This window comes from Ornithodoros turicata, unplaced genomic scaffold, assembly GCF_037126465.1.
Source record: "Ornithodoros turicata isolate Travis unplaced genomic scaffold, ASM3712646v1 ctg00000746.1, whole genome shotgun sequence".
Classification (NCBI taxonomy): domain Eukaryota; kingdom Metazoa; phylum Arthropoda; class Arachnida; order Ixodida; family Argasidae; genus Ornithodoros; species Ornithodoros turicata.
Genome location: NW_026999400.1, coordinates 2,231,430 through 2,244,630, shown reverse-complemented (window position 1 = coordinate 2,244,630; position 13,201 = coordinate 2,231,430). Strand labels below are relative to the sequence as shown.

General features: G+C 46.3%; 1 long non-coding RNA gene across 2 annotated transcripts in view; it reads right to left on the bottom strand.

Annotated features, from left to right (window-relative positions):
• Positions 1–1,225: 1,225 nt before the first annotated feature.
• Positions 1,226–13,201, bottom strand: part of LOC135374804 (uncharacterized) — a 40,900-nt gene continuing 28,924 nt past the window's right edge. Inside the window, exon 4 of one of the 2 annotated variants that reach the window (XR_010417119.1) lies at positions 1,226–1,675. This is a non-coding gene — a long non-coding RNA (uncharacterized LOC135374804). Of the gene's footprint in view, positions 1,676–4,243; positions 5,524–13,201 lie in introns of those variants that run through there. The other variant, XR_010417120.1, reaches the window with a different exon arrangement.

Genomic DNA, 13,201 nt, shown 5'->3' with positions numbered 1-13,201 from the left:
TTGCATGGTGACGCCGGATGAACAGCTCGACGAATGGAACAGCTTTTCGAGCCACGTGAACTGTCACGTCCTGCTCCTTTCAGCACTTCTATCAATCCGTTGTTATTGACTCAATCAGACGCATTGAAAGCTCAATATGAAATACACGCAATAATTTCCAACAGCTTAAAGAACGGCATGAGAACACAATAAAGTTTTCGCTTTCCGTAGAGAGCTTCTGTGATGTGTTGCGTGTGCACGGTAGCCCGTTGCAGGAGATATCAGACGAGAGTGATAACTGAACGGCAACAATATTTAATATAAATATTATATACAAGGCATATACATATTAAGGCAAAGGCTGACTGGTCAAGAACTCGGGGGACGTGATGGCGACAAGGTCCCAGACCTTCCGGTGGTAAAAGTCCCCACTCGAGCTGTCGCAAAATAGCGGGCGCCCGCTTATAAAGACAAAAATTGGCCGCTGCCCACCAACGTAGATGCGCCAATCAAAACATTCAAGAGAAGGTTAAACCAACTGCCTAATTGGTTACATTAACCAGGTTGGAAACGTGAAATCCTCCGTACCAACTTGAACTAAACCTGTTAATCCCGTCCGCCATTTTGGACATGTCGCACAGTGCTTTCGGCTCAAGGGATTGCCGTATAGGGCCACACAAGCGAGCTGACCAAATGGGTCACGAGTCGCGCAATTCCCAGTAAAGCAACTGGCGCGCGTGAGCACGAAGCGTTATTCAACTGGTCCTTCAGACTGGCGACGATGGAGGCGTAAATAAACATGTCTACGTACAAGAGAGAAACTGATGTTCTGAGTCTGGAACAACATAGAAGGGACAGATACAAACACCCCGACCCCAGATACAAACACCAGATGACGCACCCCGAAAGTCGCTGGAGAGGCGTGTTAGCTTAGCTCAATTGGTAGAGCCCTGGACCGGTAATCCAGGAGATGTGGGTTCGATCCCTACAGCTGGCTAACCTTTTCAGTGACTTTCATCTTACATCGTTCATGTCTACGTAGTTACAGGTTTAACCCTTACAAACACAGAAAGTCCTAAAACAAAAAGTTGCAAGGTTTAGCTGTCATCGATTCTAATGGAAGATATTCAAGTTAATGCACAAGCAGGGCACGAGTTCACCGAGCTTAGAGACGTCCAGGGCAAGTCAGCACGATCATATGCATGCACTATACTTTTGACAATGCTTTGTCTGGATGCCTGCGACTAATTTTTATTACGACTGGTGTGCCTTAAGGCAAAGTGCACTAAAGTACGTAGTTTTTGTATGACGCATCATTTGTCCAAAGGCGATGGGGCAGTGTCTGCACATTAACTTTAGCGTGGCCTCTTTGGCTCTGCACAAGTCGGAGGGCCCTCCTTCTCCTCCTCCGGAGGTATTACGTTCCAGTGCCAAGTTTTTATGTGCTTCACCAGTGAACGTTTCATGACAAAAGCGTCGGCGCAGTGCGGGCACTTGTGAGGCTTTTCACCAGTATGAGAATGTATGTTCATGTGGCGCTTCAGCATATATCGGTGAAAGAACGCCTTGCTGCAGACGTTGCAACTGTATCTTCTTTCCCCAGTGTGTAAGTTCTCGTGTCGAGACAGGTCATACTTTGCAGTGAAAGGACAGAAACGACATTTCCTTTGTAATCCTCGCTTCGCAGCCGTCAATTCTGTAAAGCAGTAAATACAAAGTGCATTACACACTACAGAAAGTACATTAGTAGTACTACATTTACTACTACAAAGCACTGCATTACTACAGAAAGTTTGGCGTGCTGTTTGGTAGTTGGTACTCGTAACTACTGTGCAGACAGAGAATTGAGCTGCTAAAACGTTTGCTGCGTCTTTGGACATTGTGGCAAGACACGTTCACAAGCGTTAGCTCAATGGGTCCCGTCACGTGATCATGCCACGCGGCCATAGGGTAACACGTGGTGGTTGGCCCTATGAAGCTTACTTACGCAAGCATAACTCGTATGCATAAAGATTCTGCACGAAAAATGGCTCCCATACTACGTTTATCTCGGGTTACTGCTCTGGTGTACACGGGTCGGGTCGCAAAAGCGTCCAATATCATAGAAGGTTATCGTCTGTTGTTGAACATCGTAGAGAAAACCAAGGGACAAGCGTAATTCTATCGAGCTGCGCTACAGGACCATACCATTCCATATTGAGACAGAATAACACACTATTACGTGGATTCACGACAATATAGATCGAACTAGTCTTGATCATAGATGACGAGCGAGCTTACAATTCTCTCATGTGTCGTATTCTAAAGTGAGAAGCATGGACAGTCCAGGTAGTGTCGGAATACAGTCTGATCTCCATGTGTAGGAATTAGTCTGCCACTAATCTAATGTGCGCTCTAGGAGGTAGCGTGTTGGTTAGGGTTGAACATTGTTGTGCGTTGTCCCGTGTCTCCCTTCGCGTTCTTCCACAATGTTCATCACTATCTCACCAAGCACCACTGTCCCTCTGCAGTAACATGTTCGGGCAGCAAGAGTATGTAGTACTCGTATAAGCACGTGCTGCGAGTGTCCCACCTTTGTTGTGCTTCCAAACTAATTGCATACGGTTGAGCACGTAAACGTAAACGTGACAAAAATGAGGAACCGGAGCTGAAAAGACACCCCGACTTTCTTTCACCTGCTCGAAGGAGAACTGCTGTTTGATATCTACGCCGCTCTCCTCTGCATTGCGGTTTTAAGGTTGCATCACTTCGTATCGCGGCGTCATGTTTCCCATCCTTTTCGTCAACTGCAATAGCCCAGCTTGCCCCATCACATGATGCGTTGATAGCACAGCTAATGAGTGTGTGGATTAACTCTCTCTATTCCCAGGGAATCCAGCGTAAACACTCGATGCAACAACAGCAACAGTGTAACAATATGACGTTATCGTCTAATAATGGCGAGTTCGACTGGTCGATTTGGAGTGGCTCTTTCTGCTCCACGGCCGAGAAAGCGTGTTTCACTGGTCGGTTCGGATTGGATTCGCGTGCTTCACTGGTCGGTTCGGATTGGATTCGCGTGCTTCACTGGTCGTTTCAGGTAGTCGCGACGGAGTCTGCTCATTCTTGTTCCGCCGAGAAAGCCCGGATTCTGCCAGAACTTCTACGAAACATTGTCGTAACTTCCGCGTCTTCAATGTCGAGCGACAGCAAGTGTCGGGTAGACCCTCCGAGCTTGCGGGATGTATAGGCGACGGCTTCCGTTACGGTCTTGTCTGAAGCGCGATTGTTTCTCGGTGGTGTATTCGGATTTGCTCTCTACATGTATAGGACTTTCCTGCTCTGTAGCAGATTTCTGTGCTTGCTCCAGACCACCAGTCGAATTCGCATTAAATGGAGCGTGACGGAGCAGAATTGTTTTATTCACAGTCAACGCTTTTAGGGCTAAGGTGTCATGGACTACTTAAAGAGGACAGCGCAGATTAAAACGGGCAAAGAAATATCCCATTTCGGTACTTTCACTGTTTCTTCTTTGTAGGATTGATGGACAATCTGATCCATCAATGACCAATCAACCCTGCAAAAAAAAGAAAAAAAAAAGAAATAGAACCACTGTATTGCACTCATGCACGCAGTACTGACACGAAAAAGTATGGAAGGAAAATACGGCAAAACATTAGCATGTCGGGAGATATTCAGCGTAGCGTATTTTTCAACACATCGTACCTGAGAGAACTGATGTTCTGAGGCTGGAACAACATAGAAAGAACAAATACGAGTACATACAAAGCCTCAAATTGCCTAAGAAATTAACGATGAAAGATGGAGGTCACTGAAAAGGCTAGCCAGCTGGTAGAGCCCTGGACTGGTAATCCAGAAGATGTGGGTTCGAGTCCTACAGCTGGCTAACCTTTTCAGTGACTTCCATCTTTCAACATCGTACCTGTTCGGAAAGGAATATGTCAATAAATAGCGGAACAATAGTTGAACTCTTCACACAGTCACAACACAGCCACATTATAGGAGCAATGTAAAGCCGATACATAATAATATCTAGTCTTTGGCAGCGGCAGGACACACGAAGGACAACAAGTGTCCTTGAAAAAAAAAAGAAAGATATCAAAATATGAAAAAAAAAAGATCGCAGCTGACCCGTAACGCGCGCGCGTGTTTTTCTAGATATATTTTTAAAATTCTATATAACGCACTTTTAAGGCATCACTATAGTCGCGTCGCGTCACGCTGGTTGGAGACGGAGATGCCCCCTCACTCTCGCGCTGCGCATTCCGCCCTCGTTACTTCGGCGGACGGCCTGTCTCCAGGGACATTCCCACCCGAATTCGCCAATAGTTTCCGTAGGGCGCTTCCGGTGGGATAAAACTATGTGTGCTTCTCTTTGATCCCGTATTAACGCCGCGAAGCAACTGTGGCTATAAGCGTCATCCAGACGTGGGCAGATGGAGAACGAGGCCCTTGGCAAAATATGATCGGGTTTACCCTTGCGCCGCATGCAAATCATGAATGGTTCAACGCAGGGACCGCCCCTCGTCTGCTGCAATGTTTAATCTTGGACGCGGTCTAGAAACCCCTGAACTCATTCAAACATCGCGTAAAAGTATTAATGAGGTTGACCACTCCGTAACGCTGGGCGATACGATGGGAGTGCCCGTTGGACCGCTCGGATACAGCTGCTCGTTACGTCACAGCAGCAGAACGGACCGCGACCTAGGGTCACACCGACTCGCCCGATTTTTCAGGGCGTTTTTGTAATTGGAATGGCGCAATAATAAGGCAACGCACAGCGAAAGCACTCTGCATTCTCGCAGGGCTTCGTGGTTCTTAAGGGAAGTATTCAACGACCTTCAACCCGATACTCCACTCGGGCAGCTCCAGGAGAGACTGGTTTTGTGCTTCACAAGTCGACGTTAGCTCGAATCTCCCCTCGAGGAAAGGCAATACTCGGGTACTAAACAGTATAGCTCCGGTGTTTCCTTGAAGCCCCATGGCTCCTTAGCCTAAGTGGAGGAGCGCTTCCTTCCCTGAGGGTGTGAAGTCGAGGATCTTCCAAGAATACAGTCGTATACCTGGTCTCACTGCTCCTAAAATGTCAAGTGTAACAAAAGCGGCACATAAAAGTGAATCGAAGGATTTTCAGGGGCACAAGAGACGAGTAACTGAAACTGAGCTATCGGGAAGACCGGACAAAGTTCTCCTTGCTTCTTCCATCAAGCAAAGTGGGTAATGTTCAGTTGTTCTGCGGTAAGCACATACAAATTTCTTGCAGGAATATAAACAGTCAACACTGCACCCATGTGCAAGACACTTTAAAACGGTGTTACAATCGCCGAAATGCATTTAAACAGGCGTAGACAGCTGACAACTCTTGGCGGTCCAGTAGACGTTTCGGGCGTGTCGGCACAGTTCCTCATGAAGTTGACCCAAGACGCACCCCTCTACATCTGCGCCTCACATAGAGACCGGTTACTTCTCACGTACAATTCACTGAAAAGTTTCTTCCAGCCCTTCCTTTTCGTAAGTGTCCGCACTATCGAATAGGTATGAAAGCTGTGGAGGAAAGGAGGACTGGCTCAGTGATAACGACATGTTACATCTGCCGTACATTTCAAAAGGTGATTATGTAATGCTTTGTATTGAGCAGTGTTGTACGTAACGCCGTTACAAGTAAAGCCGTTACAGTAATCTATACATTCTTCGGTATCGGAATGCGGATCGCGATGCTCTTTTTAAATGGGTATCGGAAAAGTATTTCCGTTACAAATTTACGGTAACGCCATCTCCATATCGTTACCGATACTGGTACTTTTCTAGTGCCCCACCCAGTCTTCACCGGCCACATTTCTTAATCTTATTCATTGTCACTGGTCCGCCAAGCGCTCGACAAGAAGCTTGTGGACACACCTACGTGCACCGTAACAGGAATTATACCAAACACATCTTCACTTTTTTTTATGGAACCTGGAGCAAATAACCACGCTGCGCTCAACGAAACAGTTGAGGTAAACGAACAGAGGTCAATTCCTTGGCAGTGTGCTCTGGATTTCACTGCTAAGCTGCTAAGTGTCCTACTGAGTCACGCTCACATATGCTGTGGACCTCCACTCGCAGCTTTTCGAAAACGCCGCAAGGTGGCCACGGCTTCGCTGGCGTCGTGAATAGATGGCACAACACAGAACTTAAAGCGACATAAAACGCAGACCTTAGCGTTGCCCAATCACAGGGTCAGCAAACCCTTTTACTTGTTGCGTCATGAAGAAACTTGGTACCTCTTGTTTTAATGCGCTAGCATTAGAAACAGCGTTTCGAGGAGAGTGTCGAGGATCGCCGAGTTTGGAGGAAAATTATAAGAAGAGCGATTATAACCATAAAGCAGACAGGGTACGAGGAAGCAAGGAGCAGGCGAGGAAGCGAGCAGGCAGCAGGGCAAAGGGTATGGAGAAGCAAGGGCATTACATAGATAGTTCCCACCGAGAGTCGAACTCAGGTGTCCATATTCGGAGGTTGGAAGGCGAAGAAATAATCGATAGAAAACAGAAAAAGAAAAGAGCGATTATAACCATAAAGTAGTCAGGGTATGAAGAAGCAGGGGCATTACATAGCAAGTTCCCACCGAGAGTCGAACTCAGGTGTCCTTATTCAGACTTCAGAAGCGAAGAAATTATCGATAGAAAAAAGGGAAAGAAAAGAGGGATTATAACCATAAAGTAGTCAGGGTATGAAGAAGCAAGGGCATTACACAGAAAGTTCCCACCGGTAGTCGAACACTGGTGTCCTTATTCAGACTTCGGAAGCGAAGAAATTATCGATAGAAAAAAGAGAAAGAAAAGAGGGATTATAACCATAAAGTAGTCAGGGTATGAAGAAGCAATGGCATTACATAGATAGTTCCCACCGAGAGTCGAACTCAGGTGTCCATATTCGGAGGTTGGAAGGCGAAGAAATAATCGATAGAAAACAGAAAAAGAAAAGAGCGATTATAACCATAAAGTAGTCAGGGTATGAAGAAGCAGGGGCATTACATAGCAAGTTCCCACCGAGAGTCGAACTCAGGTGTCCTTATTCAGACTTCAGAAGCGAAGAAATTATCGATAGAAAAAAGGGAAAGAAAAGAGGGATTATAACCATAAAGTAGTCAGGGTATGAAGAAGCAAGGGCATTACACAGAAAGTTCCCACCGGTAGTCGAACACTGGTGTCCTTATTCAGACTTCGGAAGCGAAGAAATTATCGATAGAAAAAAGAGAAAGAAAAGAGGGATTATAACCATAAAGTAGTCAGGGTATGAAGAAGCAATGGCATTACATAGATAGTTCCCACCGAGAGTCGAACTCAGGTGTCCATATTCGGAGGTTGGAAGGCGAAGAAATAATCGATAGAAAACAGAAAAAGAAAAGAGCGATTATAACCATAAAGTAGTCAGGGTATGAAGAAGCAGGGGCATTACATAGCAAGTTCCCACCGAGAGTCGAACTCAGGTGTCCTTATTCAGACTTCAGAAGCGAAGAAATTATCGATAGAAAAAAGGGAAAGAAAAGAGGGATTATAACCATAAAGTAGTCAGGGTATGAAGAAGCAAGGGCATTACACAGAAAGTTCCCACCGGTAGTCGAACACTGGTGTCCTTATTCAGACTTCGGAAGCGAAGAAATTATCGATAGAAAAAAGAGAAAGAAAAGAGGGATTATAACCATAAAGTAGTCAGGGTATGAAGAAGCAATGGCATTACATAGATAGTTCCCACCGAGAGTCGAACTCAGGTGTCCATATTCGGAGGTTGGAAGGCGAAGAAATGATCGATAGAGAGAAGAAAAAGAAAACGGATTATAAATCATCAAATAGTCAGGGTATGAAGAAGCAAGAGGTATTACATAGAAAGTTCCCACCGAGAGTCGAACACTGGTGTCCATAGTCAGACTTCGGAAGGCGAAGAAATGATCAATAGAAAAAAGAAAAAGAAAAGAGGGATTATAACCATAATGTAGTCAGGGTATGAAGCAGCAAGGGCATTACATAGGAAGTTCCCACCGAGAGTCGAACTCAGGTGTCCATATTCGGAGGTTGGAAGGCGAAGAAATGATCGATAGAAAAAAGAAAAAGAAAAGAGGGATTATAACCATAAAGTAGTCAGGGTATGAAGAAGCAAGAGCATTACACAGAAAGTTCCCACCGGTAGTCGAACACTGGTGTCCTTATTCAGACTTCGGAAGCGAAGAAATGATCGATAAAAAAAGAAAAAGAAAAGAGCGATTATAATCATAAAGTAGTCAGGGTATGAAGAAGCAAGGGTATTACATAGAAAGTTCCCACTGAACAACACCTTTATTACGGGATGACGCCTGGGGAGCTTCATCGACGGGGCCGATACTCTGCCCCAATGCTGGTGGTGATGCGGGAAATGAATAATGAGCCCCTTCACAATAAGGATCGAAGTCCTGTGGTGTCCAGAAAGGTGAAGAGAGCCTTGAGGGCAGAGCGTTGGTGGGCTGGATGTGGCCAGGGATCAAGCAATTTTGTGAGAGAGAGGGGGCGGGAGTGTTGCTCGTTGAGGGATGCGGAGAGAACGGTTCGGGAAGGTTGGTAGTGTGGGCAATGGAGAAGAATGTGCTCTAGATCTTCGACAGTACCGCAGTGGCTGCAGTGGGGAGGGGCAACTTGTCTCAATCGGTAGCGCCACTGTGCTGTGAAGGCCATGTCGAGGCGCATTCGATGAACTAATGCGGCATCTTGACGAGAGATATGTGCAGGCATGCGGAAAGCGAGCGCTGGATCAACTCTGCTCGGCGTGGTGGGGGGTAGAATGTCAGCAGTCCGTTGGCGGGTAGCCAGAGGAGCCACGAGGCTTCGAAGTACGGACTGACGACCTTCTCTCAGCAGTGCAATACGCGTCCGTCTCCGAGACGAGAGAGCTGCTTCGGCGGCGCTGTCAGCCTGTTCATTACCTTCGGCTTCGACACCGCACTGCGCTGGAACCCATTGGAGAACGAACCTGTGCCCTGCTTCGTAGACAAGTTTGTAAGCCATTAACACATCCATAACCAACGGTGCGGAGGAGCCTCGTATGCCAGAATATTCAATTGCTTGCAGCGCAGCTGTTGAGTCAGTGAAAACCACCCAATTCGGTGGGGTAAAGTGAACGATGTGCTGCAGAAATAAAAGTATGGCATAGAGTTCCGCAGCTGTGGATGAGGTATGATGCCAAAGTCGACGTCCTTCAACTAAGCCTTCGGATGGGATAACGAATGCCGACGCGGACTTGCCATTTGGAGATTCGCCATCGGTGTATGCGGCGGCAGAGGTAGGTAGAAAACTTCGTCTACTAGAGCATAAAAATGGGCTCGAAGGACTTGAGGAGGAACCTGATCTCTGCGGTCCTGGAGGTCAGGAAGACGTGCGAATGTGGGTTGCACAGGCAGAGACCAGGGGGCGTTCGGCGGTGTGACGTCCTTAGGTGTGAAGCCAGTGAGAGCCTGGCGTGAGAGTCGAACTCAGATGTCCGTGTCCAGGGGTTGGAAGGCGAAGAAATGATCGATAGAAAAAAGAAAAGAAAAGAGCGAGTATAATCATAAAGAAGTCAGGGTATGAAGAAGCAAGTGGTATTACATATCAAGTTCCCACCGAGAGTCGAACTCAGGCGCCCAGATTCACAGTTTGGAAAGCGAAGAAATGATCGATAGAAGAAAGAAAAAGAAAAGAGCGATTATAACCATAAAGTCGTCAGGGTATGAGGAAGCCAGAGGTATTACATAGAAAGTTCCCACCGAGAGTCGAACTCGGGTGTCCAAATTCAGAGTTCGGAAGGCGAAGAAATAATCGATAGAAAAATAAGAACAATTGTAAGCAAGATGTAGTTAGCGCATGATCAAGCAAGAGCTTCGAAAAGGGAAAGTCCCCACCGAGAGTCGAAGTTAGGTTTCTGGAATCAGAGCGCAGAGAGCGAAGAAATGATCGACGAAAAAAAAAAGAAGAAAAAGGAAAAAACAACAACAATTGTAAGCAAAATGTAGGTAACGTATGAACAAGTGAGAGGTTTCGTAACCAAATCGTGCTCAGGGAAGAATAAGCAATATAGGGGGCTCTGTCCGTATAAATAAGTAACAAGAATAGATCGCGAAAAGGGGTACCACTTGCGTTGTGTGTCATCCGCACTTGCACTGAAGTTTTCGTTCCAGCGAAGTTCGACCACTGTGTGTTTTGTGGCCCTCGGGAATTTAACATAAGCGCTTCACGGTGGCCAATGATTTACTTCTTATTCGTGAAATGATCGAAATTAAACGAAGGGGGAACGAGGTGGCCGCGCAGATCGCAATAAAAGGAGATGGTATAACTGTTCGAAGCAGGTAACCCGTTCTATTCGTTGCATAGCTGGTTTCGGTCGCCACGACAGCGCAGTCGTTGCCGTGCAACGGAATGGCCTCCCTTGCACTCAAACACATATGAGAACTACATTCTGATCCGGTCCTGAAGATGTATAGGAACTAGGAGTTGCGGTGCGCGCATAATTCTCAAAAAGTCTTCACATCTTGTGTATGGTCATTTCAATATTTTTAGCATGTATACGTGCGAAAAGTGAAGACCTGTGCAACTCGGTCTCATATTTCACACATAGTCGACTCTCCACCAGTGAACGGACACAAATAATTGATTCAGCTCTCTCATGGACGACCTTCATACCGCATTGAAACTTAATCATATTTTGGAAGGCCAAGTGTTCGATACGGTACTAAAACCACGGAATAAATGAACAAAGTATTTGCAGGCCAATACCGTGTTGTACCATAGCTCTATACAGCGTACGATAATGCCAAGCTTTCGGCAAAGCCTGTGCAACGGAACAAAACGTGCATGTGAAGAGACATGTTAGAAGACTACGCTCAAAAACTCATGTCCCAGATCAATCATCAAGGAAATCTCATAAAGAACAGTATAAGTTTCGTCATGTGTTTAGTTTTCAGCTTCTTGAGTTGTTGCTGGCTTCGAAGTTACAAATGGGAAGATGATGTAATCCATTTATCGTTTTCCTTATTTGCACATTCTGGGGGAGGTTATTTGCCAGATATGACCGGCATTTACACTTCTTCCCCGTCCGCCCTCCAATTCGTTTTTTTTTTTTCGTGTTAGCGCCGCGAAGCAACTGTGGCTATGAGCGGCGTACAGACGCGGACAGATGGAGAGAGGACAGCAGGAAGGAGTGGGGGACGGGGGGGACCTCCAATTCGGCTCTGCGTACATGGGAAGCATCTGGTTTCTGGTCCAGGTCAAAAACGCGACTTACCACTTTCGGCGCTGCGCAGTCTCTGTTAACAGAATAGACGAGGGATCCTCGATACTATGCAAACAGTCAGCGCTGAAACAGTGCAGCACAGGACACAAATATTTGAGACATGAAGCGCGCGCTAGTGCGCGTGTATTTCGAGAGGTTAGTCATCGTTTCTTCTGCAACCGTTTCAGAGTTAAATCTCGAAATGGTCTCGAAATAGTTAACCGATGAACGTTGGTGTAGGTTATGTCATAACGTTTAAAACTTCGGTACTATAGCGGGAGCAATATAAGTATTATTTACATAGATTTAGCTTCTTTTTTTTTAATACTCTAACTGCACCTGTCTTAACGATGCCTGATAGGTTTTGAGGTGTTCGTTATACTAAATACTTAACTTATTGACCAAGGAAGACAGGTCGTGTATTTTTTTTTTTATGCTGCTTGCATCATACACGCTACCCGCTATACGTTAGGTACAGGTTAATCCACCCCGGACGCGTCTTCTTGGACAAACTATACCACAACAGTACAGTCACGGTATAAGAGCAAGCGACGGAAGCCATGTACGCAGAAGGGTGAATGTTTGGGCGTGTTGGTACAAAGTAACGGAAAAGGTAACCAGCGGTAAAAAACAGGACGAGAGAAGTAGTAGAAGACACAGGGACGCTGGCGTGTCTTCCGTGTGTCTTCTTCTACTTCCCTAATCCTGTTTTTTACAGCTGGTTACCTTTTCCATTAACATGTACGCAGAGTGATAAAGGCCATGTTTTTCTTTTCTAGAATTTTAGATCTGACTGTTTCGGCCATCCCAGTCAGAAACGAGCCGGAAAAATCAGCTTCTTGCGAAAGACAACCGGTCCTGGTGCACTCATCATGCTGCCGGCTAAGGGTTCGACAGAGACTGCATCTTCGTCACCCTTTCCAATAAACGACCCCCTGTTTACAAACATCCGACGTCACGAGAATACCGGTTCGAGGTTATATTTTGCTGCGGTGGGCAACAACACCACCACCTAGACAGGGAAAGCCTGCTCACTTGTCGACGTGACGTAACAACTAAGAGTCAGCCAATCGGGATCGTGTTTTCAACGGCCGTAGCCAATCACGAACGTGCTTTCAGCGGTCGTAGCCATGGAGACGAACCACCGTCGTCTGCGAGTAGTGACTGAACGTCCCCGCGTTTCCGAAATGCGACAACTTCAAAATAAATCGCAAAACGGTCCCATATTTTTCTCAAGATTGATTTTCTGGAACGCGTGTTGCACTTTTTATGTACAGATTTAATTCTACAGGTTCCAAGTTAGCTGCAATCACTTGCGAGTTCTTGAATTCGCAGAATGGCAAATTGCTGTAGCAGACGAATTCTGACTTTATATGTCCACGTAGCGAAGGAGAGAGAGGAGGCAATAAGCAGGTCTTCTGTATCTAGGTGGCGTTGGCAAGAAGCGGGAAAAATTTGTCGGTAGGCTGATAAAGCTGATAGTGACCACCAGCATGCTTTGCGTGGCGGCGAAACGTAATCAATGACGTTTAGGTCGTCTATACACTCGACAGAACTGTTCGCTCACACCTGTGGCGTCTATCCGTTGCTAGGGTACCGGGTTTCTCGATTTATGTGAAAAACCGGAACTCCTCTTTTGGGGGTTCCAGTAACCGAAGGCAAGAAAAGTCGTGCTTTGATGGCTGGTTAACGGGGTCCGTTTCGTTTTCCTGTGTCGAAGTTGCCTCGCGTCACATACTCTACTCGACGTGAGGGCATTTGGAAATTATTTCGGCCACTTTCCAGGTCTGTATGGGAAACGTCCCGACATTTGCGTGAAATTTCCCACAGGGTCTAGAATTTTCCTTCTCCGCCCTCTTCTGTGAATCGTGCTTCCCCTCCTCCCCGAAGTTGACAAGGGTACATAGGGTGACACGCAAATTGTTTTCTTGAAAGCGTGGCTATAGTTTTTGCACTGCACACAGTA